Source organism: Castor canadensis, chromosome 18, assembly GCF_047511655.1.
Source record: "Castor canadensis chromosome 18, mCasCan1.hap1v2, whole genome shotgun sequence".
Taxonomy (NCBI): Eukaryota; Metazoa; Chordata; class Mammalia; order Rodentia; family Castoridae; genus Castor; species Castor canadensis.
The window spans coordinates 8,413,433-8,440,593 of record NC_133403.1 but is presented as its reverse complement, the minus strand read 5'-3'; the positions used below and the strand labels follow the sequence as shown (position 1 = coordinate 8,440,593).

Genomic DNA, 27,161 nt, shown 5'->3' with positions numbered 1-27,161 from the left:
CTCCCTCACTTGACTGCTCACTGGGCTGACCCAACGCTGGGCCAGATTCCTTTAACCCTGGTTGTATCAGGATGACAATGTCTTGGATACAAGCACTCCCTTTTCACTCCACTGTTTGCCACAACAGCACCTGTCTTCTTCCAGTTATATATTTAAAACCTGGTTCATGTTAATCTGCTTTTGTTCATGAGTCTTCTTTGGTGTTTGACTCAAATAAGAGGAAGAAATCACATGGTGGACTGTTGATGTACTGAGACAGAATTTATGCAATTTTTCTCTTACCCAGGTAATAGGATATGAAGAAGTAACCTTTATGAGAGCTTGGGGAAATAAACTGCAGGAAAATTCAAGTAACAGACACCATAGTCTAGACTTTGAATTCTCAACTTATGTACTTTTCTTGGAACACACTTCTTTGCCTGACTGTTTTAATAGTCAAATAAAACAAGAATTGACATACAATGAACTACCCATGATTAGAGGGCACATATTGATGAATTTCAATATATTCACATTTCCCAAATCTTGCTTAGGTTATTAAGAAAATGGACATATTATCTGCTTACAAATTTCCTCCCACCATTTCATACTTTTCCACCCCCTACTCTTTTTACCCATCCACCTTCCCAGAGCAGTGCTGATCTGCTCTCTGTTACTGTAGGTATGCTGTCCTTTCTGAAAAGATAAAAAAAATGGGTGTATACAATGTTGCCTTTTGTCTATGTTCTTTTTTCAAGAATAATTATTTTGAGAGTAACTCATATTTTTGCGTGTGTCAGTACTTTGATATGTTTTGCTGAGTAGTACTCCTTTATATATGTGTACCAAAATTTTTCATTCACTTGATAGGTATTTGTACTATAATTTTCATTTACTGAAAATAAAGCTGCATTAAATATTCTTGTATGAAACTTTGTATGAACTTTCAAAGGAATAAAAGTGGTGGATCATATTCTAAGTATATGTTTAACTTTTAAATAAAATGCCAAACTGTTTTCTGAAATTTTATCACAAGCAATGCAGAAGAGTTCTACACTTTTCCCACAGTTAGTGTGGTCAGACTTTTAAATTTTAACTCATGAACAGAAAGGCAGTGCTAATCCCTTGGGTTCTGAATTTTCTTTTATCTGATGATTCATTATAATGGGCAACTTTTCATGTACTAAGCTGAGGTATATAGGTCTTCCTTCATGAATCTATTCAAATTGTTTTCCTATGTTTATGATTTTTCTAAAACAATTAACTTAACAGTTTTTATGTAGTATAGAAAGAGTTTCATTCAGATATAGAATCACAAATATTTTTACCCAAATATGTGCCTTACCATTTCATTCTCAAAACAAAATCTTTCATTAGGTGGAAGTTTTTAATATTTATGAAACATGATTTATTACTTTTCTTTTTTGGATCTTGTTCATGATGTGTGTAAGGTATGTTATCTTTGCTGAATCCAAGTGCAAAGACATTTGTCCCGTAGAAATTTCTTAGTTTTCTATTTTGCACTTTTGTCCTTAAGTTAAATTTTATGTGGTACGTTTTAGGGATTTTAGTTCAAGTCTTTTGCATGGCTCTGTGTGCACCTATGCGTATACTACACGCATCCAGAATATTTCCCAAATAACCTCCATACTCCTTTGCACCTTTCTTATATATCACTTGTCCCTCTATGTGTGGTTCTATAGGATCTGTACTCTGTTCCGCTGACCTTTTATGTCTGACTCCTGATTTTGATAATTTCTCCTTCTGGCTCCTTTTCAGTTGTTCATGCAAACTGGCTCCAGCAGTGTTCCCTCACCATTTAATGCATTTGCATTGACATATGCATTTTATAATCAATACACCCCTGGTTCAAAATAGGATTACTCCTATAAAACACTTTCAAATTTATAAAACAGTACAATGTAGCCAAATAAATCCAAACAATTTCATTGTATTCTGTCCCAAAAAATGTGTTAGGGCATGTGGAGTTTGTAGACAGGTGGAAGAAAACATAAAACATTATTAGAGGGCAATGGGAGCAAAAGAGAAAATAAAACGAAATACTCAAGCACTAAATGTTAAAAGAAATTAATGTATTTATCTAACAGTTTCCAAATTACATTGAATATATTGCTATAAAAGTACAAAAATTTAAGTAATATTTCAAAATGCTTTTATTTACCAAATGCACTGAGATATATGGTAAAATACAGAAATATTTTCCATAACCAACTTGTCTATTATTTTTCATCAGTACAAAGAGTTTTCTATACATTACTCCATATCTCACACATATTAGAGAGAATGAAATGGAATTTTCCTCAAAAAGACAAAAATACACGTGCCAACTTGTCAATAACATTTCAAATGTCCTGACTCATTTTTTGTGTTGGCATTGCAAGACAGTTCTTATTATGATTTGACTTTTATAGAAATGTTGATAACTTCAGTGAAATCCCAGAAAGAACCATATGGACACCTGAAAGTATAAGTGGAAATATGATAAAAGCAATGAATACCTTGATAATTGAGGTCAATTTCAATTTTATGCCCTCAATTTTAGTCTGAGGAAAAGACTTCTTTGATGAAAGAAGTTCTTTTCATAAACAGTTTTCTGCTTTTAATGCATTATGTCTTTGAATTTATAGATAATAATTGACCATATTTGATAGGGCCATCTTAGAGGGTGGTACAATACAATGAGAGACATACCAATTATTTGGGGACCTTGAAGTTTAATTAAATACAAAGACATTTATTGTTTTCAAGGCTGTGTAATTTAGCCTTATTTCCTAAAAACAAATGGGAATATTCAGATGCTTGCGTTATTTAGAACAAATAAATACATACCCAGGGAGTTGTGAACATTTGTTGATATGGGAGAAAAAAGAACTAAAAATACAGTGCTGTTGGTAGGACGTTTACAATTTATGTGGGGGGGTGGCATTCACTGCCTTAAGAATGAGATTGATGAATGTAGCCCATGAGGTTCATCACACCCTCCATTTATCTTTAAATGTACAATAAAACAAAATAGCAAAAAGAGATTTCTTCTTGGTAGTTATTAATTGGTAGTGAAAATTAAGAAAAGAATCTCTAGGGTTTGACTAAATACTATCACCCTGGTGCTCCAGCTCTCTTTAGCACATAAGCTGTGAGTCCATCATCCTGGGCTCATATTATGCATTCTAAATACCTTTATTAACGTGAGTGAGAATTTATGTGAAGTATTAGTGAACATGAATATTAACAACACTGATGGTTTCTGAGATATTAAGAAAATATCACAATTTAAAATGACAGTTTTATTTCCTCTTGCATGTTTTTTGCATTAAATGAGAATTATTCACAAATATATATGGGGAACTACTAGAGATACAAAAAAACCCACTAGGTCATATGACTGAAGATTGAGGAGATGATCCAGGGCTCATGGTTGATAGTGTATAAAGGTTTCTCCCAATGTATAAAGGATTAAAATTAAGAAGAATTTCTGTCCCTGGAGACACTCAGACAGGCTCTGTTGAGATATTCCTGGAAATGGGTTCCTTAGCCTCTTCTCCCACATCCTCAAACACTGCAGTTACCTTCTTTTTTTCCTGTAGACCATTTTAAATCCTGGTTGACTCTTCTATTTTTAATTCACTATTATTCATTAAACCATTTTGAAATGATTAAATCCTTTCCTTAATCTCATATTTCTCATCTAGTCATCCTCCTCCTGTTTGACTATTTATGCTGTACAATATTTCTATATTCAGATACGGGGTGACTGTCTCTAATCTGAAGAGGTGAGTGTCTATCCACTCACCCTGTGACAGCCTTTCTTTGACAATCAAAAAATCCAGAGGTGTTGGATCTGAGTACATGGTGTGGTAAACGACACATTCCATCCTGGAGGAAGCAAGAAGACAAAGGGAAGGGGGTCAAATGAGGAGTATAAGGAACCAGGGGCCTGACCTGGGATAGGAGTGAGGAACCGGGGAAAGCAGAAGAGAGTAGGCAGGTTCAGCTCTCACTTAACTACATGGGAGACTCTGAATTAGGCCACCAGGGGGCAGCACAGAGCTAGATTTGGGGAAGATCATTGCTATGGTTTCCAGGGACTTTATGATCTCCCATACCTGCTTTTTCCTGAAACTCTTCTATGATGTTAGGGAGTGTCAAAAATCTGTTGTATTCCAAAATATCCTTTTCTGCAAAGTCCAACAAATGTACGCAGGTCTCAACCTCAAGCCCCTGACTAATTGTGGCTGTAGGGACCTGGTGACAGCATAGTGCAAGTAAGCCACCCTAATTAAGGGACTAGAGGATATGATGGAGAAGTGAAGTCCTGCTCTGCTTTTGATGTCTGTAAGGAGGAGTGGTTGGTCCTCCATATCATTCTAGGATCCTATCTCTAATCTCACACCACAATCAAGGAAGGGTTAGTATTTGAACATCATAGTATGGAACCACCATGAATGACACAAAAGGAAAGGCTGACACATGTCTGGGTTGGTTAAATTTTCTGGGAACTGTCATGGGTTCACTGTTCACTGACTCAGAAAAGTCATTCATAAATTGTAATCCCCTCAGGTAAGATCTGCTGTGTAAAGATGCCAAAATGTCTACAGTTCATGGCAGGTCAGAGTGGGGTGAGGAAAGACAGTTTTAGGAAAGAGATTTGCATGAAGGCCCCTACTTCCTTTCAGGTAGGGTAGGGGATAAGAGTGGTATGGGGGAGTCAGAGTCAGTTCATAGGTCTCAGGATGCAGTGCTCTTTGGGTGTCTCCAGCATGGCTTGGCCTCTGGTTTTCCTCACTATCCTCAGTCAAGGTGAGACTTCAGGGAAGGGAGCATTGTAATATCTAGGCTGACACTTTGTCTACGCCTCCTTTGTTTCACATGGGCTCAGCAATGACTCACCAGAGTGTTTCTCCCTCTTTTCAGGCTCATGGGCTCAGTCAACCCTCACTCAGCCTCCCTCAACTTCTGGATCTCTTGGCCAGACAGCTACCATTTCCTGTACTGGAACCAGCAATGATATTGGGAGGTATAATGATGTATCTTGGTACCAAAAGCAACCAGGAACAAACCATAAGCTTCTGATTTATGATGTGACTAGTCATCCCTCAGGGATTTCTGATCGTTTCTCTGGCTCCAAGTCTGGCAACACAGCCTCCCTGACCATCTCAGGGCTCCAGCCTGAGGATGAGGCTGATTATTACTGTGCTTCATATGCAGGAAGTAACAATTTACACAGTAGTGAAAGTTCATGGGGAAGTTAACCCAAAACCTGCTGTGAACTCACAGCTTCCTTCCTGCTCTAAACTTGCTATCTCAGCCTGTGCAGAGTGGTCTTATGGCATGTGACTTCGAAATTCATGTCTCTGAAGAAAGGCTGCACATGAGTTGGATGCTCACATAACAAAACCAAAGCACATTGCTACAGGAACTACACCAGCTCAGCCTCTGTTTCCTAACAATGCCATGTCTCTGTGCTGTGCTGGGGAGGTCAGTGTGGGCACAGCTGTAAAAGCAAGAGCGTGTTCACTATCCATACCCCCTTAGGTGATGCAGATTATCTGGTCACTTGGAGTCAGAATGTTCTTGCTCTCAGTCTCCTCCAACATCATAGGGGGTGTAGATATGCAGTTGGAACAGCCAGTAGACAGGCTGAGGGTGGGCAGAAGAGACACTAAAGGAGTCCAGTATTGAGGGTCAACAGACATCCAAGTGTCAATTTTTACACTGAAAACAACCTCAGTCCACAATGACCTGGGCTGTAGTGGCCCCTGACTGAGGGTCACATTAAACCATGTTCCCTCAGGACAATAACAAGAATATGAACTCTCTGTGAATCTACCTGAAAAATTCATGGGGATCCTGGATATAGGTATCAGTCTGCACATCTCCTGATGGGCTTTGAGTCCATGGGGAGACTATTCTGAGGTCCTGGTGCTCTAGATGGGAGCTCAGTGTGAAAGGCAGGACTCCCAGGGCTCATTCCCCAGGGCGTCTCCACCATCCTGTGGCCTCCCACTGAGCTTTCAAGACTGGTACTACAACTTGAGTTCATGGCTCCAAAAAGTTCTCTTACTTTTTACGAAAGTAGGTGACTGATTATGACACTCTTGTAGTAACAGAAGTATCAAACTCTGCAGAGTCCAATATAAATGTAATTGAAAGTGAATTTGGCATCTCAAATTGTCATCTAACCATGTTTAAGTGAAAATGATAGAATTAAGTTACATAATAAATTATATTTCATTCAATGTTCTGTAACATAATCAATCCAATAATGTAGTCCATATTTAAAACTGTAACTAAATATATTACTTTTATATGAAGTCTTTGGTATATAGTGTGTACTTCACTCCAACAGCACACCTTTATCTGAGCCACAAAAACCAAGGGCTCAGCAGCTACCTGTGACTCTTGGTGGTCATATTGCACAGAGTAGATCTAGAGGGAAGATGTTTCAGTTTGTGTCATTGCACCTATGGTATAGGCTTTTAGCCATGTGGGGATATAAAATTGTTCATGATAAAATGTCTGAAGAAACTAGGAATAGAAAGATCATACCTCAACATAATAAAGGCAATAAATGACAAAAATATCAATAACAAAATGAAGAATTGAGACAAATTTTGAAAGCACTTCTTTAAAATCAAGATTGAGAAAAATGTGTCTATTGTCTCCACTCTAATTTTGTATAGTATTGCAATTCCTAGATAGAGCACTAAGCAAGATGATGAAATAAAGAAATACAAATACAAAACTAAAAATATCCTTATTTGCAGATGTTATGAATCTCTGTTAAGAGACCCTAAATAACATACCAGAAAACTCTCTGAATTCTTAAGTACTTTCATCGAAGCAACAGAATGCTAAACTCCCATAAATAACAAGGCACTCTCTTTGTAAATGGCAATAGTGAGCCTGCAGAGAAACAAATCAACTTTCCAATTTACAGTATCTACAAAAATATGTTGGAAAAACCAAAACAATTAAGTGAAAGACCTGTACAATGAAAAGTATAAAAATTCAAGAATGAAATTGATGAAAATTCTATGAGAGTCAAAGACTTAATCATGAATTGGTGAAATTAATATTGTGAAGATAACTATATTCCTAAACCTGGCCTACACATTCAATGTAAGCCCTATGAAAATTCCAATGACATATTTCATAGAAATTTAAATAACACCCCTAAAATTAAGAGGGAATCTCTTAAAAACCTGGAATAGCCAAAGATGTGAGGCTCTGAAAACATTTCGTGGATGGAAAAGGCATACAGATGCCTCATATATACAAGGATTTGACTGCTGGTAAAATCTGAAACTAACTATTTCCCAAGAGAAATGTGCACCATATTTTCCTGAGAGTGACAAAATAAAATTCAGTACAGAAAACCAAGGAAGCACAAATAGCTACTATTATAAATATATTAATCAATTCCTAGAGTGTCTCATAATACAATGTACAAAATACTCAGCATGTAATTTAACTTTTTCAAAATTTTATTTCCAATAATTGTGTATTGATAATATGAGGTTGTTCCATTATACAAAATCCACAAAAGCATTCAGTGTATTTTGAAGAAGTTCACCCATTTCATGACAATTTTAAATATAACAAAATCAAGAAAGAGGAAAGAAAATCCAGAGACAGAAATTATGAGACAGAAATTTTTGAAATACCAATCTAATTGATGAGCTATTTTAGTTACTCTTGAAAATAGGGTGATTCAAGGGAAGCCTCACAAATAAACTCATATAGTTACAGACATCTGATTTTGTGACAAAGAAACCAAAAACATGGTTTATAAGATAGCCTTTATAATATATGTCTAAGTGAAAAATGTATATTCACATAAAAAATGAAACTAGACCCCATCGCTCATTCTGTACAAAAGTCAATTCAATATGCATCAAATACTTTAATGTAAGACCCAAATTTTTGAAACTGCTATAGGAGAACATTAGAAAAACACTTGAGGTATAGGTAGACACAATGACTATGAATAGGCCCTCAGTTACTCAGGAAAAAAAGAGCAAGAACTGACAGATGTGATTACATCATATTAAAAAGCCTTTGAACATCAGAGAAACAATGACTAAAAAGAAGATACATGCCACACATTGGGAGAAAATGTTTGCAAGTTATCCATTGGCAAAGGAAAAAATTTAGAATATATGAAGTGCTCAAAAATTAAATGCCAAAAGAATGAGTAATTTAATCAATAACAGACAAATGAAATGTACAGACAGTTCTCCGAAGATAAAGTACAAACTTTAATAACTATACGAAGAAATGTTCAACATCATAAACATAAGTCAAAATGACACTGAGAGTCCATTTAATCCTAGTCAGAATGTCTACCATCAAGAAAGCTAACAACCACAAATGGTGGCACAGATGCAGGGAAATAGGGACACTTACACTTTGTTGGCAGGAAAATAAATAGAGCAGCCACTAAGGATATCAGTATGAAGTTTCCTCAAGAAACTAAACATGCAACTACTCTATGATATTGCTATACCACTCTTCAGAATATATCTGAAGGATTGTAAGGTAATTAACAGTCAAGACAACTGAATAGCCATGTTTATTGCAGCACTGTTCACAGTAGCCAAGCAATGGAATCAGTCTAGGTGCCTCTAAGTGGTGAATGAATAAAGGAAACATGGTACATACACAGAATGGAATAGTTCTCTGCCATAAAGAAAATGAAATTATATCATTTGCACTAAAATGGAGGAACTGGATATTAATAATGAGTTATATAAGCCAAGCTCATAAAAAATTAATAGCACATGATTTTCTATATGTAGAATCCAAACTACTACTACTAGTACTACTAAAAATTATAATAATAACAATGAAACAAACTAAAGATGGAGAGAATTGGGAGGTGATCAATAACAGCTTAGAGGGCTTAGTTTTTTCAAAGTCCCTTATAGGCGTGTATGACATTATCACAATGATTTTTAAAGTTTTATAATTATTCATACTAATACAAATGTCAAAAATTAGAAACCACAAAAATAAGCAAATGGTAATCACAGAATGGAAAAATAATGAAATTTAAACAAATTTCTGGAGAAGGAAACAAAATTTTTCAGTGAATTTGAATACCTTTAGAGCAGATATTTAACACCAGGAAGTACAAATAGATATCAAAGCATAGCAGAGGGTGCTGTGGTTTTTCTCAGTGTTTGCAGGGCCTGAACCAGAATCTCATGGCTCACACATGAACTGGCCTGACATAATGGGTTAGGCAGGTGCTTCCTCCCATGGGGAAACTCAGAGCTCAAAACAACCCGGCTTCCCTGATGGTGGAGCTGCTCCTCAGACCAAGAACCCCAAATCCATTGGTTCTATTGGTGTTAGATAAGAGTCTACAAAATAATGACATATCTTCTACCAAGAAACTAAGGAGGAGGAAAAAGGACCATGCTACAGTCCAGGTGCAGTTGTGAGGCCAGTTAATCTTTGGAACGTCCACACCAAGACCTAGACACTTCCCCAACCTTCTTCATGCCTCAGTATCTGCTCTGGTTCATGAAGATTTCAGAAACCATAATTTGCAGTGATCTCCTGTCCTCTTTCCTCATTCCCAAAGTGCTTGTTTCTTTCCCCAGTCAAGTTCTCAGGCTGTGGTGACCCTCTTGTTTTCACTGACCCTGTACACAGTCAGTCATATCTGTGGCTGCTGTTTATAGAAGTCACCAGTGGTTACTTTGAATGCTGGTTACAGCAGAAGCCTAACCAAGCACTCAGTTCACCAATGTTAACACAAATAACAGACACTCATGAACATTAGTTATGTTCCTAGTCTCTCTACTCATGGCCAAAGCTGCCCTGACTCTCTCAAAGTCCTTCCCTGAGGACAAAGTTGAGTGCTACTGAGTGCTAGATTACTGTGGTGCTCAGACATTAACTGGCATTTGACTGAACCAGAAAACAAGCATGATCAATGCTAGCCTGGGCAAAAAGTTAGTAATTCCCCTTCTCAGTAAACAATCTGTGCATGGGAGTATACACCTGTAATCTCAGCTATACAGAAGTCATAGGAAGGAGGATCATTGCCCAGCATAGATCCAGGCAAAAAATACAGGACTGTGTCTGAAAGATAACTAAAGCAAAAAGGGCTTTAAGTAGTAGAGTGACTGTATATTAAGTGTGTGGCAATGAGTTCAAACCCTGGTGTTTCTTCCCACATGAGGAGATGAGATGTCAACATGGGGTGTAGACCACCTGACAATATGGGTTACTGAGTCTCAGGCCTGTTCCTGCCCCCAAATAGACATAACCTAACAGTGATATCTGTGCGCCTGCCTGATCTCATTATCTGTGGATCACAGCTGTGAATATGAATTCCCTTGGTATCCTATGATATCTATATCTAGTAGGACCTGGGAATGAACTTGTTTTCAAAAGGTTTGTGATTCTTTACTGCTGGGGACACAGATTTATACCAAAGTCCCACGATCAGTTGAGATTCTATTTGAGGGTGGATACACAAGGATTCTCCTCACATGGACAATTCCCCTATTATCATTGTGTCCACAGACATGAGTTTCTACACAGCAGGGTGACTGGCACACCTATGTTACATGTTGCACAGACAGACTTCTCTGGAATCCACACCTGAGGTAAAATTTACTAACATTTGAATTGTGCATTATCCACAACATTGAAGCAGGATGTCTACTAAAACAGAGTGGCCCTTATAAGCTTTTAGCTTCTTTCTTCATGGTAGGACTTTTAAGAAATTATTATATTTGTTATTTGGCAGAAGATGGCTCAGATTGCTCCAATAAAAGAAAATCATAAGTATTGGAGCTTATGGGGAGGAATGAAACTTCTTATGATTTCTTTCTCAATCCCTAGAATACGTATTTCCTCCATAGCATTCAGTATAATTTCCACTCAATTCACATCTGATACAATGACAATGACAAGTTGCAGCCCTGAAATGTTCTCTTGCATGTTCAGATGGGCCAAACTCCAATGAATTACTTTGTGACAGTGAAGAGAGTTAACATAGCTGGAGGATAAAATGTACTTGCACTCTGTTTTCTGTTCCACATAAATGCACAGTTTCTGAGTGTCCTAGAGCTTCCACATCATTGGTGTATACTGGTACCTGCAGCCATGTTATTCTCCTAGATGACATTCCACAGGTGGTACAGAATAGACATTGAGGCAACTTCCCATCTGGATACATTGAAATCGGCTTCTACTTTCCAGGATTCATTGAACTGATATAAGTTCTAGATTCATGAATTTCATTCACTTACGAAGCAATTTCAACTACAAGTCCTTCAGAAATTTAAATGTGGCAGTAGTATACACAATTCCCCATTCCAAAGTGTAGTACTTTTGACTTACTTACATTGATGGAGCAGAGATTATGGAAGAGGAAAATTTGTCATCTGCTGTAGGTCAGGTAGGGAATTGTTTATTGTTTCAAAGTTCTACATGCTGTGGTACAAACACTGGACTGTGCCCTTGCAGCCTGAAAGCACCACTGACGACATAAAGAACGGGCCTGGTTGAACACAATTAAATTTAAAACAAAGGCAACAGCCACAGTCTGCTGACTCTGACTTGTGCAGTGCCCTATTGAGCCAGGAACATTCCTTGGGATGTCATCACGTGGTGGCCTCTAGGTGAAGAATTTGACTCCATTGTAGAAAGCGAAGTTGAGTTTTGTATTGGGCAACATCACTCAAGGATCCTTCTTCACTTCTGCTGGTTTAGCACCATCATGACCTTCTATGGCTGCCTAACCACTGATTCAAGGATGTGGACACATCTCTATTTCTTTGCATAGGTCAACTCCTTACTGTCACTTAGAATTGTCCTTTAAATGTATTAACCTGTATTCTAATGTTTATGCAAAATGCACGCCCCATTATTTGTAACAATGTCTTCTCTATTACTATCAAGAGTCCATTTCTATAAGATCCTCTTCCTATTCACACCAGGCTTCAGATCCACTAAATGAGTCAGGTGTCCACATAGGTACAGATTTTCTAATCATTTGCTGAACAAAATATACTCCAGATCTTTCTGAGGACAGGGTTATTTTTTTATTCATTCATTTGCATGCATATACATTGTTTGGGTCATTTCTCTCCCTTGCTTCCCTCCTCCACCCTCTCTCCCCCACACCTCTCACTTCTAGGCAAAACCTGTCCTGTGCTTTTTTCCAGTTCCACTGGAGATTAGAAATAAGCATAATAAGAAAGACATGGCATTTTTACTAGTTGAGATAAGGACAGCTATACAGAGGGATTCCTAGCATTGCTTTCATGTACAAAAGTGCTAAAACCTAGGTTGAGTCATCTCTAACTGATCTTTACACTTGTTCCTCATCCCCTTTTTCTGTTGCCCTCACGACAGTTATTCATGAGTACTCAGAGTGGTATGCAGAAGTTGGCACAGGGTATGAGACTACAAGAGAAGGAGCAGCCCAGCGGTCTGAGGACAGGTTTTTAAGACCATCCATCTTCTTTCTATGTCTTCAGTGCTGGGCTTTGGCCTTTACACCACAAACTTCTTCCAGTGGCAACTCTAGGTTCAAGCTGATTTGCATAAGAGGCAGGTCTCTCAGGCAAAGGAATAAGAGAAGTTTGGGAAGAAGCCAATCCAGACTGGGACTTAGGAAGTTGCATCTGGGCTGACACCACCATGGCCTGTACCACCCACCTCCTAAGCATTTTTGCTCACTGCACAGGTGTTTCACAAGTCTACACCCACCTGTCCATCACCAGCCTGGCTCTGACTTTGAGCTCAGCACGGCCCTGCATGTGTGAAGAGAACATCCGGAAACATTCTGCGGGGTGGGTTTGTTGTGTTCACTGACTTGTGAGACACTGGAGGACTACACCTGCAAGGAGAGGCATCAGGTTTGTTCGTCCCTATGGTTCTTCCAAACTAGGGAGGGCAGAATTTCCTAGGAGGTGTCTTTCATGTTCATGCACACCCGTTTGATTCTGTCCTTACATGTTCCATGTCATCCAATCTAATTCCTCCCAATCAAACCACGAGCTGGGGACTGAGGCATCAAAGAGATTTTGGGGGACACTTCATATCCAATCCATAACCCATGTTCATGACGGAAACCACAAAACCAGTATGTTGGTCATGGGCTTTGTAAGGTAATTTTTCTTTCATAAGGAGCTATATTCCCAAAGGCTAACTAGTGTTATATTCCAGATAGCATTTTTCCTAGAGCTAGGGACATATTGTTTTAGAAACTTTTTAGAAACTGAAATCATATAAAGATGTCATGTGAAGAATTTTTTAAACAGAAATGCTAGAAACCTCACCATAAACTCTAAAGACATGCATGACACATGGCATCTCCTTTGTGAGGATGTGAAAAATAAAATACGAACAGTTTATTACAAAAACCAACTTTGACAACTATGATTGCATGCTAGATGGGGAAATTTCATTTCATACTACTGGCCACTAAGCTGTCAATAGATGATATTTTATGCACAATTCAAGAAATTTTCTACCGTGAAAGTGTTTAAATAACTACTTTAGGTTTTTGTAATCTGGGTTATTTTGTTCTTTGTGATTCTTATCAGCTGCAAATTGTTCAGGGAGGTTGTCTTCAACTTAAGAGCCTGAAAAAGTGCACAACAACCAACACAGTGCCCTGGAAGTCCTAACATCCTAGTATATATAACCATATATACTAGGATTTTCTCACACACCACACCACACCTCAGCCCACTCTGTTTGCAGCACACTAAGAGGAGCCTATTATTACTGGATTTGGATCTCCCTGATCCTACATTTCTCCCTTCCTCCCTGAGTGCTTGTTAGTTTTGCTCCTTCTCCATGCCCCTTCCCTTACCTGTGAAGTACAATCCTCAAATTCTTTGCTCCAATGTCAGAGAATGTATGTTACTTCATGGAAAGAAGTCATTGATCACCACAAAAAACACTAGATACCTGACCCAGGAGAGGATGTGCAAAACACAGCCTTGGTCTCCCATCCAGTGCATGATTTGTACAAGGTAGAGGGAAGGAACTAGTAAATACCAGCTGAATTTATTCATGCCAGTTAAACAGGGGAGAGGCAAGAGGTTGGTCTGATCCCATGTCTACTTCATCTGTACTTGCCTAGCAATACCTGGAGGATCCTAGATGTGTAAAGCAGCTACCAGAGAACCAAGTTTATTACCTAGAAATTCCCCATTATTTGGTCAGACTACACATGTTTCCTCCCATGGAAATTCTTCACTTAGGAGAAAAATACCACCTTTGCTGTTTCTCCCAATTTCTCACAGTACTATCATATATTCACATACCCGAACTCTCCCACCAGAAACCTATTAAGCTCAACCCAGATAAATGATATGAACAGTTTTGTGCCATGTATTTACTGCAGTTTTTAAAGCTACTCCATGAAAGTCCAGTTCTGATGTTTTCATCAAAACTGTCTGTGGATATTTGTCTAAACACACTATTAATTACTGATATAACACTTTCCCTACATGGTTCTTAAACTAACATTATTTTTATAATACAATTATTTTTGTTTTTTATTTTCCCAATGGGTCAGGATTTTTTTTTTGATGTGACAGCAGTTTGAACTCTGGGCTTTGTTCTTGCCTCAGGCACTCTATCCCTTGAGCGACATCCTCAGTCCATTTTCCTGTAGTTATTTTGGTAATGGGCACTTGTGAACTCTTTGCCCATTCTGGCCTTGAGCTGTGATACATCTTATCTAAGAGTCCCAAGTAGCTAAAAATTTAGCCAGGAGCCTCAGGTGCCCAGCTGGATAGAATCTTTCCTTAATGCAAGGACACATGCATGAAAAGCAGAGTAAGGAGCAGACAGAGCCTTCTTTTCTTTTTTAGTAATGAGGCCAAATTGCTTCTTTTCAGCTCTTTCCAATTAAACTTGAGCCTTGGGGTCATTTTCATCTTCTCTCCCCTATCCTTACTGATCTCTACTTTCTTCCCTGTTGACTTAACACTTCAGGATATCTTCTGCAGTTACAACCATCACACTCACATTGATACAAAAACAGGTATAGATCTTTCCTTCTCAAAAGTGCCCTGAGAAGAACACCAATACATGGAGAAATTCATCCCATGAAATTGGGCTGAACTTCATAGTCAATCCTGAATTCTTGGTACCTAGGAAAACTTTCTTGATTTTCAAGAACTAGAGAGGATAATGAGGAGGTACACTTGGTGGGACATTGTTCTTGGACAGATTAGAGTCTAATCCATGGCCCAACCCAGAGGGGAGGCATTCCTGAGAGCATGCACTGCATATACTTCCTGAAATCCCAAGTACAGACCAGAGTGAACCCGAATAAATGTTGGTGTGGATGGCCTCCTGTCTGTGACTTTGGATATACAGCCACCATTGCCCCAACATCCAACACCAATGACAGCTAGAGTTTAGCATTGGGTGTCCCAGTGCTGGTGCTAAATTCAAATTATGATTAAGACAAAACAACCACGCAGAGAAGGGCAAGGATGTCAGGTTTTCCCGTAGACCTTTCTGTAAATAGTGGTATTTTTCCATTTCTGTGCCTTGAGCCCCTCTTGACTGTCCTGCACAGACAGAGGCTGCACAGAGAAGAACAATCCTCTCATTTCAAGGAAAGAAAACTCAGACCTGACTAGCAAGTTACCAATCTGTACCTGGAAAAAGAACGTTAACTCAGAGCCTCCAGTAGCCAGTATGGAGTGGCCACCAGAGGTGGGCACAATCCAGGTGATAAAGTCACTATGGGATAGGATGGGACTGGATATCAGAGAGATAATGACACACAGGAAGGTTTTGTGACCACCACCTGAGACCTGAAGGAAAAGCTGGCATTTTCTCACTGTGTTGCCATTGACATTGATACACATATTCTTCGGTGTCTGTGTGTCTTAGGTCTGGCCTTTGTAGATTTTCCCTGTTAAACTGGCAGAGGTCCAGGAGTTATTTTCCTATCTAGACCACCCATTGTGATGGATAAGTTTCTGATGTTGTGTAGCCTGTAGTATGTGACCTTTCCAGGATTAGCTGAACATAAGAGGTACATAAACATGATTTGTAAAATGAACTCACACCAAGGACACAGACTAACAATTCCTCACAAAAGCTTTGAAATGCTTATGGACACCTGGCCAGGGACTTATTTTATTTTCACCATACATTCCAAAAGCAGTGATATGGGTCAGCATCACATATCTTGCATGGACACTTTCTTCTGTACTCTGAGTACAGATGATGTAGAAGAACCCATGCTGAGTTCTGCATGGCTGGTGAGCACAGGAGCTAGACAAGGACAGTCTGGGACAGAGATGACTATGGACCCACACTAGTGGATCAGCATATTGCGTCTGCAGGGATGGCTTCTTATGTCTTCTTCTGGATTAGCCCCTGCTCTGGACACTACAAAGCAATTCTAGCAGCATCACTTGGCTGAGGCTGATTTGGGTAAGGGAGTGTTCTCTATGGTAAGTGGACATGAGAGGCCAGGAAGACAGTCCAGCCTGAGTCAATCAGTCTTAGCTTTGGCTTGAATCCACCATGACCTGTACTTCTTCCTTCTCAGCCATTAGGAAAAACACCACTCACAAAGAAAACTCATGAGAAAAGTCTCACATCCATAAAGCAAAGTTTAATGGCAGTCCCAAACAGCCAGAATGGCTGGAGGAAAGATGGCACAGCAGCAATTCTGTGCCAGGTGTAGCTTTTATTGAAGGGGCAGGTTAAGGAAGTTAGCAAATGCACAGTAGTCTTTGGTAGGGGTGCGGCTGTCTTAGAGCATAGGAATTTCTGTTTAGGTTGTGGCTGTCCTGGAAGTTTCTCAAGTGACCTTATTGTTCTATCATTCCCCCATTTTTTCTTTAATAATGGTGAGTGTAGGGGCTGAGAATAGGGAATTTGGTTGAAATGTTGGTCTCTTAGCTACTTCCTGCTGGCAAAGGGTGCTGGATGGAGCAAGATTCTCAGACTACTGTGTCCCGGTGGGGGCCCTCATAGCAGTCCCTGGAAGATTTTGGAGAGGTTGGTATCCCTGCAGGTAAACTTGGTTAAACTTTTGATTAGCAATAGCAGACATGGAGTATGATACAAGGGACGAAGCTTAAGAATAGGACAGCAGGAAACATAGGCATTAGGATGGACGTTAGCCAGGAGATCCACTGTGAAATGTTGTTCTATAGACAATTTCAAGGGTCCTCCAGTTCCCTTCTCCATTTTTTTAAACTGTTCCTTGAGAGGTGTTCTCACTGGGGGATCCTTTTGCACTTCACAGCAGTGGGTGTCCTGAGTATGACCAAATGATGGCTGGTCCACCAAAGTCCCAATGGAGAGAGTAGAAGATCCTTTAAGAGAACAAGATCCCCTGGTTTAACAGATATTGTTATAGGGTGGGTCAGGATCTGGTCTGCATGCTCTCTGAGAAGTACCCTGAGATGGTTAAGATAAGGCAGGTAGTCAGCCAGAGGAGAAGAGTCTGTTGGAGGCAAGTTTTCTAAGAGAAATGGGTGGCCGTATTTATAAAAGACACAAATAGGAATATTAGGAGGAGAATAAAAAGGTGTCTGCAAAGGGACTGTATACCTAGGGATCTAAATTCTGCAAATTCCTATAACTCCCAAGAATGCACTAAGCTACCTTAAGGTATGGGTGAGGGAAAGGGAAGAATGGTTGATGCACTCATGACTCATGGAGTGAGTCTGTCCCTTTAAGGCCACACCTAAGTAGGTAACCTGTGGAAGGCAGGGGCTGTCAGGATTTAGGTTAAATGTAACACTTTTGGATACAAGAGATCTCTAGCTCATTTTGTACATAACTTTGCAAATGTTTGTACCAGTATTTAAATATTTTGTATTTAGAAAAAGTATAGACACTATCCTGTTACGAGATGGTCATTTAAGACACATAAGCAAATATGTAAATGAACTCTGATTTAGTAGTACTTAAAGCTTGACAAGATCAGCAGAAAACACAAATAATTTCTTTGGTTAAATCTTTCCCTGTAACTGTTTTTTGTAGATGTTACTCAGAGCAGAACAATATTAAGATAACCTTGTTATTTTGTAGACATAGAGAATTGGATTTTAGTTTTATATAACCCTAAAAATCTTTAGGCAACTCTTAGATTATACTCAACTTTAACTTTATTACATATTGAAGCTTTGTATTGTACACTTTTAAAACTTACTCAGACCTTTATGTAACATACTAAACCCATTGATGGCGTCTCTTTATCCCTGCTGTTTGAAACAATCTTTAGGGAAACCCTTCTTTACAAAATCCTTTCTCATCCAAAAACATTCCTTTTTCCTTTATCTTCTCAAAAAATACATTCACTACCTATCTATATCCTTTCCAGTTGTTTACATTGTAACTTGTATTTTAAAATTAACTTTTATAAGAATTTTAAATTTATTATAGGGACTGGAGCAACTAATTAATAGTCCTTGTTGTTTTAAGGAATTTATGATAGGCTTAAGGCCTCATCATCCCTCAGGCTTGAGGGCATATTGTTTTGAGTGTGGAAACTGTGAAGGGTTTTTGAGTTTTATTTGAAAAGGGAGGGCCATCCTGGCCCACCCTACACTCATCTCATCTGTCCACATTGTGGAATCTATTTGTTCCTGATGGAGGGGGCAGCAGAAATAGCTGCCTGGGGGAGAAGAATTTGAGTTTTTAGTTGAGATAGTGAATCTTGTCTACTAGGAAGAGTGACAGAAGAGGAGGTCTCCCCAATTGTAGGCCTTGTGGACATGGCCCATCCAAATGGAAATCATGTGTGTTTGTATCTCAGGCATGGCTGGCCTTGGGGTGTGGCCCAACAGAGCAGAGATCTTGCAGGCCTGTGCAGGCTTTGAGGCCAGAGATTTGCATGGCGGGGGTGGGGTGGGGTGGGGAGTGGCGGGGGCACAGACCAGTGAAAGGGAGCTCCTGAGGGGCTGTGCAGGTCTTGGGTGCATGGCCTAGCAGAGATCATGCAGGGTTGTATAGGCCTTGGGGGACATGGCCTGCAGAGATCATAGGTATCTGTGTATCCCTGGCTTAAGGACTTGTCCCACGGAGATCTTGCTATTCTGAGGGGTGGGAGTTTGGCGTAGCACAGCACTGGCGGGACAAGGAGAATGGCCGGAGGACAGGAGATCCCACAGTGTATGGAGCAGTGTTTCTGCGAGCCTATGGGCCTGGGCTAAGCTTGCGGCACCTGCTATTCTTTTAGTATATTTTGGCGTGGAGAGGCCTTCCACGAGATAGGGGTTTAGAGTACTGATGTTTCAGCTCTCCCTGGCATTTTACCTCGATCAAGCAGGTCTCCAGCTTCTTATCAAGGTCCCTGGATCACGGAGGTCAGAAGGTCTGTGGCTGTGTCCCACTCGCCATCTTGGATCTCCATGTCTGATTTTTGATTATGATAAATTCCCTACCTGACTGCTTTTCAGTTGTTCATGTAAACTAGATTCACCATTGTGGCCTCATCGTTTTAGGACATCTATTTTGACCTATCTGAATTGCATTTTATAAATCAATGCTGCATGCATTCAAACCAGGATTACTTTTAAAACACACTTTCAAATACTGAGATTTAAAAAGTGCATTATATAGCCAAAAAAACCCAAACAAATTCTGGCACTCTGTCCCAAATCCTGTGTTAGGGCATGAGTGTAGGGAATCTGAAGGTAGGCAGGAGGAAGTATGTAAAACATTATTTGAGGGTAATGGGAAGAAAAAAAAATTAAATGCAAACACTTGAGAATGATGTGTTAAAATAGTGTATTTCTATAACAGCTTTGAAATTATTTTGATCACATAACTATAAAAAATAAAATTTTTAGAAATGTTTAATATTTTTTTTGTCAGATGCCCTGAGATACTTGGTATAAGACAGAAGAGTTTTCTAGAACCAACTTGTCTTTTCTTTTTCATCCCTATAGGTTGATTGTTGTATGTTTTCAGTCTGTTACACAAATCAGGGTGAATGCAGTGAAACTTTGTTCAAAAAGAAAAATGAACAAAATACACATTGTCAGCTTGTCTAAAACACTTTTTATGGTCTGACTCATTTGTCTTTTGATTGAATTGGAAGACAGTTCTTATTATGATTGGACTATTATAAAAATGCTGATAAGTTCAGTGAAATCCCAGAAAAACAAGATGGACAACTGAAACTGTAAGTGGAAAGATAATAAAAGCAAGCAATACTTTGCTATTTTAAGTGAATATAAATTTGATGTTTTGATCTAAAGTCTGATGAAAAAAATTCTTTAATGGAAAACATTCTTTTGATAAGCAGTTTCCTGCTGTGGCTTATTATGTTTTTCTATTTCGAGATTGTTACTGACCATAGTTGGTAAGACCATCTTAGAGTGTGGTACAATACGTAGAGAGAAATGCCAATTATTTGGGGACCCTCTGGTTCAATTAAATACAAGGGTATTGATTTTCACGAGACTGAAATTTAGCTTCAATTCCCAAAGAGAAATGGGAGTAGGCACATGCTTAGGATATTTAGAATAAATAAATAAATGCTCAAAGGATCAATCAATATTGTTAGGTATGGGAGAGAAAAAGATCTAAAAATATACTACTGTCTTTAAGAAATTTATAATTTATTTGGGGTGGCACTCATTGCTTAAGAAGGAGCTTGGTGATTGTGGTCTAATGAGTTTCATCACACCTTCCATTTTACCTTTTAATGTATGATAAAGAAGGATAGCAATAAGAGATTTTTTCTGGGTAGTCATAAATTGGCAGTGAAAGCAAATTAAAGAAACTCTCCAGGGTTATACTGAATACTCTCTCCTTGGTACAATGTGACTCTTTAGGCCACAGGCAGTGAATCCATCATTCTTGACCTATATTACATATTCTAAACAGTTCTGTTAAAGTAAGTGACAATCTATATGAAGTACTAGTGCAATATGAATGTTAACAAATTGATGGTTTCTGACATAGTAAGAAAATATCATAATTTAAAATGGCAGTTGTAATTTCCATTGTGAGTTGTATGGATTAATTGTGAATTATTTACAAATATATATGGAGAACTACTAGTGACATTAGAAAATCTATTAGATCAAGTGACATTTTGTAGATGGAGGAGACGATACAGGACTGTAATACTCAGGAACATGCTTGGTACTGTCTGGAAGTGTCTCCAAGAGTGGAAAGGGGTAAATGAAAGAAGCACCTCTTTCCCTGGAGACACTCAGACAGACGGTTGAGAGGTCTCTTGAGCTTGATGCCTTAGAGCCATCCTCACCCCAGACTCTTCTCCCATATCCTCAAAGACTGCATTTACCATCTTGGTTTCCTGTAGGGCTTTTCAAATCCTTATTGAGTCTTCTGTTCTTAATGCAATATTATTCGTTAAGCCATTTTAAAAAAACTTAAAATCTTCCCCTAGACACATTTTTCTCATCCACTTTCCCCCTGGGGTAGGTTTACTTAAGCTGTAACAGTATTTCAGTCTCCAGATAAGAGATGACTTATGTTCATACATTCACCCTGTGAGAGGCTGCTCTGTGACAACAAAAAGTCCTGAGAGGGTGGCTCTGGGCATCTGGTGTGGTAAGAGACACACACATTGCATCCTGGAAGAAGTCAGAGGACAAGGGGGGAGCAATCTGCAGGGAATGAGAAGGAACAACTGGTCTGCTCTGAGAAAGAAGCTGTGCAGGGAGCAGGAGCAGAGCAGAGAGGTCCAGCTCTCACTTTATTGCACTTCCTGGGGCTTGGAGGCCTCTAAGCAAGGCCACCAGGGGGCAGCAGCTGGACTTGGAGAGAGTCATTGCTGTGGTTTCCAGGAACTGTAGTGTGTCCAAGAACTGTTCTTTTTGAAACCTTCCTAAGAGCCCTGCTGTGCAAAGACACATTAATGTCTATAGTCCATGGCACGTCACAGGGGGGTGAGGAGAGACAGGTGCAGAAGAGATTTGCATGGAGGCCCCTCCTTCCTTTCAGGCAGGAAAAGGGATAAGAGAGGTCTGGGGGAACCAGACTCAGTGCATGGGTCTTAAGAGTCAGTTCTCCTTGGTGTCTCCAACATGGCTTGGCCTCTTATCTTCCTCACGCTCCTCTGTCAAGGTATAGTGAGACCTCAGGGAAGGGACCATTGGGAAATCTGGGCTGATGCTTTCTCTCCTCCAGAGCACATGGTCCCAGTACTGACTCACTATGGTGTTTCTCCCTCTTTTCAGGTTCATGGGCTCAGTCAGCCCTCACTCAGCCTCCCTCAGCTTCTGGATCTCTTGGCCAGACAGTTACTATTTCCTGTACTGGAACCAGCAATGATATTGGGAAGTATAATATTGTATCTTGGTACCAAAAGCAACCAGGAACAAACCATAAACTCCTGATTTATTATGTGAATAGTTGTCCCTCAGGCATTTCTGATCGTTTCTCTGGCTCCAAGTCTGGCAACACAGCCTCCCTGACCATCTCAGGGCTCCAGCCTGAGGCTGAGGCTGATTATTACTGTGCATCATATGCAGGAAGTAGCACTTTACACAGTAGTGAGAGTTCATGGGGAAGTTCAACCAAAACCTGCCCTGAGCTCACAGCTGACTACTTGTTCTGAATTTGCTTTCTCATCCCTGTGCAGAGGGGTTTTCATGCCACATGTCCTCAAAATTCATTTCTTGCTTAAAATTCAGCCCCACTCACCTCCCTCATTGAACTTCAAATAACAATGTGTCAACTAGCAAGTGGATGTCCTGACTAACTCATCAGGTGTTCATGGTTCCACAAAAGTCCTTTTATCATTGAGCACTGGTCTCCAGTAAACCAGCTTCTTCCAAACACAGGATGCATGAGTTTTTTTTAATTATTGGGCTGTAGCTTCCTTCTATGCCTTTCTGAATAGGCTTATTAGCACTTGTTTTCCTACTCAGAGTTTTGTGTCCTGTTGATGCACAGGGACCCAATGTCAACTTCTGAACCCTGACTTCTCTTTTACCAACTCTACCTTATTTTCTGGCACCCCAGTCTGCACACCTGTCCTGAAGCCATTGTGAGATCCTGAGGTCATTGATATGGACACCAAAACAGCTTCTGTACTGTCATTTGCATACCTCCTGCAGGCTCCATTATGAGCTTTCTCCTTTCCCCAGGCTGCAATGCAGCACATTGCAGAAGCATCCTGCCAGGACCAGTCCCCACCAGTGCACCTATACTCAGGGCCCACTGCCCTGCTCTGTGTTTGCATCATACATTTTGCACTAAAACCACTCTTTGTCCCATGTTTGGGCACCTGCTGAAGAACAAAAGAGATCCTCTTTCCTTCATCACCTCATCTTTTTTGTCCATGCTAAGACAGATTCTACATGTTGATGTATTTTAGTAGGCAGTGCCTCAACAAAATCTACCATTGCCACCAGTGAGGCTATGGGTACAACCCCTCCTCCAAGGCTGTCAACACACTCAAAGGAGATGTGGTGTGGGGTCAACTGGTTCTTTGAACCATACACCCAGTGGGAGCATTGCCTCAAAGAGGCCAGGAGTTTGACTGGGATTCTACCAATATCTTCACGGTGACATGGACTTTGGGATTGTCTGGAGGAAAGGAGATCCTACTTTGAGTCCCATCCACTAGCATGGAGAGAAGAGCTGCAGCCAGAAGCACCCAGGAGAGTGTCTGGTGCTGCCCAGGGACATCCCAAGATGGAGGCCAGCCCTTGGCATCAACAGATTTCCAAGCTTAGTATACAAGCAGGAAGATAAAAAAATTAATCCTATGTATTTTGGATTTAGTCACTTAACTATGAGGGTCAAGCTTGTTGAATATTTCTACAGGAACCTAGCAAGACCCTGGGTAGAATGAAGTTCTCCCTAGAGAAATGCCCTGGAGGAGCCTGGTCACAGATGTCAACCTGGGTAACTCCCATAGTGTTGTAAGTCATTGTTGGAGATGACATTGAGGTCTATGTGCTTTAGGAGGGAGCTCATTGTGAGAGGTCAGAGCTCCCAGAGCCTGTGTTCTTCACTCAGGACAGCTTCCTGGGCCTTTAGCCCACGGTCATTAACTGTAAATCGTGGTTCTGGGCAACCCTCTCACTTGGGGCACTTCCAGAGAAGCCCATATTCTCTACTTTGCCACTGCCACCACCACCACCAGTCATTAAACTGTTGAAGCAGAAAAGGGTTACCGATAGCTGTGAATGCTTATAGAAAGCATGAAATACATCATGAAATGTGACTCAGCCATAAAGCAAAATGAAATTATGTCATTTACAAGACAATGCATGGAACTGGAAATCATCAACTTGAGTGATATAAGCCAATCTAAAAGGTCAAAACTGTTCTCACTACTTTATGGAACACAGACTTAGTATGATAATGATCACAATGGTGATAACAATGTACATGAATGTAAAAGGGGGAGTGTCTGCAGGGGATAAGTGGGAGATAGAGAGGGGAAAAGGAAATATTACTCAGGGGTGAAAAGGATGGTAGAAGATTGAACAGGGCATCAATACATAATGTAATTAGCAAACACTGTTTGAAAAAGGAGGGGTAGAATGGGAAAATAGTGAAAGGTATGAATTTGTTCAAAGTATTCTACTGCCATATATACAATTGTAACAATTAATCTATAACATTATTAATGTATACAATTTCAAATATGAAATTCAATTGAAAGAAAAGAATTTTCCCCACTTGTCCATAATGAGGACATCTAGGGAAGGTATAAATTTGCATAAACATCTAGACCATACTGCCCTTTAGGAACTGGGAGGGAAACAGAGCAGCCTGCAATCCCAGCTGTGCTGTGGATGTTCTTGAGCACCTCTCCTATTGCCTCATCCCCTCTCCTGCTGCTCCTCCTCCTCTATCTTTGCACAAGTGATCATTCCAGCCCTGTTGACAGGACTTGGAGCTGGGCCTGCCTCAGACTGTGAGTTCGTCCTGAGCACAGTCTTAAGGTGACCCATGCGAATAGATCCATTATCCACAAGCTGCCTTTCTTCTCCTTTAATGCAGCCACTGTGGACTCCTATGAACTGACACAGACACCCTCAGTGGCAGTGGCCCTGAGACAAAAGGCCATGAACACATGCTCTGGCGAGAACCTTGGTAGTGAAAAATGCTGTGCTTTGGTATCAGCGGAAGCTGGGTCAGAACCCTGTGCTGGTCACATACAGTGATAACATCTTGTCCTCTGGCATCCCTGACCAGTTCTCTGGGTCTAAATCAGGGAACATGACCACCTTGGAAATCAGTGGGAATGTGTCTAAGACTGTGGTTTTACTGTCAGGTGACAGACTGCAGTAATAAATCTCATATTTACATAAAGTGTTGAAGCAAGAGCAAAAATCTTTCAATACCTTTCAAATGCTTTCCCCATCCCAGGTGAAGTGGAGACAAATTTATGAGCAAATGTGGCCCTGCTTGCTCACATTAAAACCCTAGGCTGCCATTTCCTCCCTGTCTTCTGAGTAGGCACTGCATGAAGTGGATGTGGGATGGAGTTAGGAATTATGAAGGATGATGATTGATACCCACACAGTGCTTCACCCATCGATTCACCAGAATACTTTCTATCTGAGATCATACTTTGTGTAGCATTTCATGCACACAAATATCTTCATGACATATGAAAAATAAACTGAGCATGTATAGAAAGTTTTTCTGTAGTGAAAAAGAGAAATTTTTATTTCTTTACACCATCCTTACTATCTGAGTTCTACTTTCTTTCCAGCTGTCATAAGATTTCATGATGTCTGCTGCAGTTCCAATCATCACACCCACATTTAAGATAGAAAATGCTATCAAAACTATTACGCTTGTTCCTTCTCAAATGAAGAAGTGCCCTGAGAAGAACTGTAATATACTGAGAACTTCACCCCATGAAACGGGGCTGGACTTCATCGTCAATCCTGGACTCTTGGTACCTAGGAAAACTGCCTTGATTTTCAAGAACGAGACAGGTTAATGATCAGGGCCACTTTTGAGCCTGTCTTCTGAGGCTGAAAAGTGAGTCTAAGTTCATGCCCCAACCCAAAAAGGGGGACATTCCTGGGGGCATGGACTGCTTATACATCCTGAAATCCTCGGTACAGACCAGAACATATTTGATTAGCTGTTGGTGTGGATGGCCTGTCTGTGGCATTGGTTATATAGCCACTTTGCCCAGCAGCTGACACTAGTGAGAGCCAGGCTCAGAGTTTTGGGTCTCCCAGTGCTGATTCTGAGACCATGTTTATGACAGAAGAATACCCCAGAGAAAGCTGCAAGGATGTTAGGTTTCCCCCTAGACCTTCTTCTCTAGGTATTTTTCTTTTTCTGTGCCTTGATCTCTTCTTGCTTGTCCTGCATACAGACAGGGAACACACAGAGAAGAGCAATACTCCCATGTACAAGGCAAGAAATATCAGACTTAATAGAGGTTTTAAATCTGCTCCCAGATTAAGAAAGACGTGAAGGCTCCAGTAGTCAGAAGGGAGTGGCCACCAGCGTTCAGGAAAGTACCCTGATAAAGTCATCATGGGATATGGTAGTCCTTGATATCAGGGAGAAAATACTATACAGTAAGGGCTTGTGACCACCACCTGAGACCTGGAGGAACAGCTGGCATTTTCCCACTGTGTTGTCATTGACATTGTTATACATATTCTTCTGTGTCTGTGTGTCTTAGGTCTGGGCTTTTTATGTTTTCCCTGTTAAACTGGAAGATGTCCAGGGGCTTCTTTTCCATTGAGATCACTCCCTGTGATGTGTAAGTGTGTGATGTTGTCCTATGGGACCTTCACAGACTAGCTAAGCAAAAAAGGCACATAAACTGTGGTTTGTAATATGAGCTCACACCAAGGACACAGCGTTGCAACTCCTCACAAAATCTTTAAAGTTTTAATGGACACTTGGTTAGGGACCTATCTTTTTCTCATCATACATCCCTACATCAGTGAAAACTTAAAACATTATTAGAGGGAAATGTGAACAAAAGAAATAATAAAAAGAAATAATCAAACACTAAATGTTAAAAGAAAATAATGTATTTATATAAGAGTTTCCAAATTATGTTGAATATGTGTTATAAAAGTACAAAATTTAAGTAATATTTCAAAATGGTTTTATTTACCAAATGTACCGAGATACATGGTAAAACACAGAAATATTTTCCATAACTGAATTGTCTTTAATTTCCCATCTCTACAAGGTGTTTTGTATACGTTATTCCT

At 40.0% G+C, this 27,161-nt stretch overlaps 1 long non-coding RNA gene across 1 annotated transcript; it reads left to right on the top strand.

Annotated features, from left to right (window-relative positions):
• Nucleotides 1–4,585: 4,585 nt before the first annotated feature.
• LOC109684469 (uncharacterized) lies at nt 4,586–5,011 on the top strand. The gene is made up of 2 exons (XR_012443516.1): nt 4,586–4,797; nt 4,912–5,011. It is a non-coding gene; the product is annotated as an uncharacterized lncRNA (long non-coding RNA).
• The last annotated feature ends 22,150 nt before the right edge of the window (nt 5,012–27,161 follow it).